Source organism: Ovis aries, chromosome 12 (genome assembly GCF_016772045.2).
Source record: "Ovis aries strain OAR_USU_Benz2616 breed Rambouillet chromosome 12, ARS-UI_Ramb_v3.0, whole genome shotgun sequence".
Taxonomy (NCBI): Eukaryota; Metazoa; Chordata; class Mammalia; order Artiodactyla; family Bovidae; genus Ovis; species Ovis aries.
This window is the reverse complement of record NC_056065.1, coordinates 50,688,455-50,693,678: the sequence shown is the minus strand read 5'-3', so window position 1 is coordinate 50,693,678 and position 5,224 is coordinate 50,688,455.

Below are 5,224 nucleotides of genomic sequence, written 5' to 3'. Positions count from 1 at the left end.
ACCCCCCGCCCTCCAGGCGGTCGCGTTGTGCCCCCTGGGACTTGTAGTCTCCCCGCCACCCGAGCCAGAGCGCCAGGGAGCGTGGCTCCCAGCCCAAAACTACACCTCCCAGCGGTCCACGGTAAAACCGCCCAGTCAAGTGGGTGACGGCCCAGAGTTCTCGCGAGATCTAAAGTTGCACGCAGAGCGATATGGGAAGTGTAGTCTAGGGCCTGGATCAGGTCTGTTCATTTCGGTTCGGTCGTTCAGTCGAGTCCGACTCTTTACGACCCCATGGACTGCAGCACGCCAGGCTTCTCTATCCATCACCAACTCCCGGAGCTTACTCAAACTCATGTCCATCAAGTCGGTGATGCCATCGAACCATCTCATCCTCTGTCATCCCCTTCTCCTCCTGCCTTCAGTCTTTCCCAGCATCAGGGTCTTTTCCAGTGAGTCAGTTCTTCACATCAAGTGGCCAAAGGATTGGAGTTTCAGTTTCAGCATCAGTCCTTCCAATGAATATTCAGGACTGATTTCCTTTTAGGATGGACTGTTTGGGTCTCCTTGCAGTCCAAGGGACTCTCAAGGGCCTTCTCCAACACCACAGTTCAAAAGCATCAATTCTTCGGCGCTCAGCTCTCTTTATAGTCCAACTCACATCCATACATGACTAGTGGAAAAACATAGCCTTGACTAGACGGACCTTAGTTAGCAAAGTAATGTCTCTGCTTTTTAATGGCTGTCTAGGTTGGTCATAGCTTTTCTTCCAAGGAGAAAGCATCTTTTAATTTCATGGCTGCAATCACCATCTGCAGTGATTTTGGAGCCCGAAAAAATAGTTTCTGTTTCCATTGTTTCTCCATCTATTTGCCATGAAGTGATGGGACCGTATGCCATGATCTTAGTTTTCTGAATGTTGAGTTTTAAGCCAGCTTTTTCACTCTCCTCTTTCACGTTCATCAAGAGGCTCTTTAGTTCCTCTTCACTTTCTGCTATAAGGGTGGAGTCATCTGCATATCTGAGGTTATTGCTATTTCCCCCAGCAATCTTGATTCCAGCCTGTGCTTCATCTAGACTGGCATTTCACATGATGTATTCTGCATATAAGTTAAATAATCAGGGTGACAATATATAGTCTTGACATACTCCTTTCCCAATTTGGAACCAGTCTGTTTTTCCATGTCCAGTTCTAACTGTTGCTTCTTGACCTCCATACAGATTTCTCAGGAGGCAGGTAAGGTAGTCTGCTATTCCCATGTCTTTAAGTATTTCCCATAGTTTGTTGTAATCCACACAGTCAAAGGCTTTGGCATAGTCAATAAAGCATGCTAAGTCACTTCAGTCATGTTCAACTGTGCAACCCCATAGACGGCAGCCCACCAGGCTCTGCTGTCCCTGGGATTCTCCAGGCAAGAACACTGGAGTGGGTTGCCATTTCCTTCTCCAATGCATGAAAGTGAAAAGTGAAAGTGAAGCCACTCAGTCATGTCCAACCCTCAGCGACCCCATGGACTGCAGCCTTCCAGGCTCCTCTGTCCATAGGATTTTCCAGGCAAGAGTACTGGAGTGGGGTGCCATTGCCTTCCCTGCAATAAAGCATAAGTAGATGTTTTTCTGGAATTCTCTTGCTTTTTTGATGATCCAACGGATGTTGGCAATTTGATCCCTGATTCCTCTGCCTTTTCTAAATCTAGCTTGAACATCTGAGAGTTCTCGGTTCATATACTGTTAAAGCCTGACTTGGAGAATTTTGAGCATTACTTTGCTGGCGTGTGAGATGCATGCAGTTGTGCAGTAGTTTGAGCATTCTTTGGCTTTGCCTTTCTTTGGGATTGGAATGAAAACTGACCTTTTCCAGTCCTGTGGCCACTGCTGAGTTTTCCACATTTGCTGGCATATTGAGTGCAGCACTTTCACAGTATCATCTTTTAGGATTTGAAATAGCTCAACTGGAATTCCTCCACCTCCACCATCTTTGTTGGTAGTGATGCTTTCTAAGGCTCACTTGACTTCACATTCCAGGATGTCTGGCTCTAGGTAAGTTATCATACCATCATGGTTATCTGGGTCATGAAGATCTTTTTTGTATAGTTATGTGTATTCTTGCCATGTCTTCTAATATCTTCAGGGCCCTGACAGAGTAGCGGAAGCAAGGGGAGGCCCACGCTGCCCAGGATCTCTCGCATGCAGCTGTCTCTGGCATTGCCAGGAGACGGGGAAGCCAGGCTGTCAGTGCCAGAGCATCTGGCTCCTGGAGTTGGGGGCCCGAAACCCCTCTGCGGATGCTCAGCGAGGCTGCTCATTGGTGTCCACCAGGGTAGCGATTCCTGAGACAGCATGGGGTTACACAGATGTGTCCCGGAGAGTGACGCCAGACTGCGAACAGGGTCCCCACAGCATTTCTGGACTCGACCTCGGGGCTGCTCCCTGCGCTCAGGCATGGTGGACGGCGGGGCCTGGAAAAGGCCTGTGTGGGGGTTGTGTCCTCTGTGCACGATTCCCCAGGAAGGCAGCTGTTCCTGGGCTGCCCTGCTCCGCCCCCCACTCCACCCCTGCGCCAGCTTTGTCACTTTCAGGGTTTCAGGCAGAGCCTGTGGGTCGGGGAACGTGGGGCTCCCTGGACCTGGTCTGCATAAGGCTGTCCCTAGGGAAGGCTGTGCAGAGGAGCTTGGAGAAAAGAGAGGACGATCAACCATCGCCTTTCCGTGCTTCCTGGGCTGTTGGCTGGGGGCCGAGCTTCCTCAGAGGCGGCTACTTGGAGAGGAGTGTCTGGGCCGGTGGGTCTGAATTAAGAGGCCTGGACCAAGACGGGCTCCCATGCCGAAGACTGCAGTCCACAGGGACACATAAAACATGGGCTTTTCAGGTCTCTCTCGAACTTCCTTATTCGATATGAATAGGGGTGGATGGGATAGATTTCTGGTTTCTCTGAACTGGTGAAGCTGGTCCAACTGGTTACTCTTTCCACGAAAGCTCCACTCTGGCCTTGTGGTACCTCCCAGGCGCTGGGAATGCTCCCCAGTCTGTCCCTAAGACCATGGGGTCTAGGTGACAGGATGGTTGGCATCCCAGACTGGTTGGTTCTGACAGGATGACACTGGAGGAATGTCTGCCTGTGTGATCTCAGGCTCTGCCTGTGTCTATGTCCTGCAGTCCTTACTTCTCAGCGCATGGGATCACAGGTGTGCCGATGAAAGGATGGGGCCCCTGTGGGCGTCCCTGGGAGTGTCTAGTGAGAGTGGGGTGCAGGTTAGGGTCAGGATCTACAGGTGTGGGGGGTGCTGCAGGACAGCTAGCATAAGCCCACACCTTACCCTGGGCTCCCAGCCTCCAAGGCTGACACCATCCCCACCCTCAGCTGGCTTCTGCCCCAACTGGCCATCTAGCCCGAATCCCGTGGGTTCTCTTCCCCGTGGGGTGCCGCCTCAGGACACTCATCCAAAGTTTGAATGTCCAGAGTGGAATGTCAACAGAATCTCTATTTTGTGGTGTGAGGCTACTGCTCTCCTAGGAAGAGTACTGAGGACTGGAGGCCAAGTCACATTTGTGTCTTCTCTTCCAGAGGACAGTGGTCACTGAGTTTCTTTAGTTAGAGCCGGGCGCTCCCTCTCAGGACGGCCCTCGGGGGGCCTCCGAGGCAGGAGCTGATGTAGGCTCCAAGCATGACCTCATGGCACCTCGTTGCCATACAGCAGAGCTGGGGAGTCACTGACTACAGGTTTTCAGGATGATGCGACTCTTGGTGGTGATGGTAAAGTCTCTCAGGATGAAATCGTGCCTGGGAATGTGACAGCTCCGTGTGCCCATGCAGTCAGGAGGAACCTGGCCTGGTGTTACTGGGACGTCTGAGAAACATCGTGGCGTGGCACGGCAGGGTCTCTGCCGCCTGTGGCTGCTCTGTGGCCCTGCAGCTGCCCTGCCTGCCACAGAATCACTGCTCCCTTCCATTTCATCAATTTCCGCTTTCTCGGTGGTTTTCTGAACTCCAGTGGAAACAGCGTTCTTCCAGGAACTTGTTACTTATCCCTGAGCCTGCCTGCTTCAGCCCCATGTGCCCCTAACATCAGGCTGTCCCTTAATAACAAATCATCTAGTATCAGAGGGTGGTCTTTTCACTCTAGTGATTCTTAGGTCAAATGCGGGCTCCCTGAAAATGCTGCCAAAGAAGCCTGCAATGAACCAAAGCAAGTATATTCTCAACTGAGTCTCTGCGGAGTCCCCATCAGGAGGCTGGGGTCTGGGTCAATCTGGGCCTTCAGTGGGAAGGAGGCTTGGTTCAGACTGGGTAAAGGTCTCCAGGCTGGTGGACATAGCAAGGCAAAGGGGTCTGAGGAGTCTTTTCATGGGATCTATTGAAAGCCTAGGATTTGCATTTTTTTCCATAAAGTTTCTGAAATTAACAATAAAATTATCTACAACTTTTTCTGTGTAGCAGTTTTCTCTTTAATCTATTTATTAATAAATCTGTAAATCCACTGAATCCCTGTTAAGACACTAAGAGGATTTCACTTTCACAGTTTGACAAAAGCATTCAAAAATCACCGGTGGGAAAAATGTAGAAAAATAGGACAATTCTGTAAAAACCAGTGATAAAGGGAGAGCAGATCTCAATGTTTAGGAGTTTCTTGAAGTCTCCTGTGACGAGATGCCTCCTCGACACCTCTGCCTGGAAGTTTCATCTGTCCTTCATACTCATGGCCCACAGGGAACCCCCATCTCACTTCTACTTGTTGTTTTTTTGTTTGCTTGTTTGCTTTGTTTTAAACCAGGAATGGATGTTGGGTTTTGTCGAATGCTTTTTTAAAAAAAATAACTATTGAGAAAAGTCTGTGTGGTGAATTACATTCTCTAACATTAAACATCAGGGCTTCCCTGATGGTTCAGCTGGTAAAGAATCTGCCTGAAATGCAGGAAACCTGGGTTTGATCCTTGGGTTGGGAAGATCCCCTGCAGAAGGGAACAGTGACTCCAGCATTCTGGCCTGGAGAATTCCATGGACTATATAGTCCATGGGGTCGCAAAGAGTCAGACACAACTGAATGACTTTCACTTTCAGTGTTAAACTAACCTTATATTCCTGAGGAAAAGCCCATCTGATCATATGTTACCCTTTTTATATATTGCTGTGTCAGTTTGCTAAAATTCTCTAAGAATGAGTTGGCTAAGATGTTTGCATCTGTGTTGCAAGGGATGTGGTTTTCCTGTAAGGCCTTTGTTTGTCATCAGGGTCACATTGGATGTA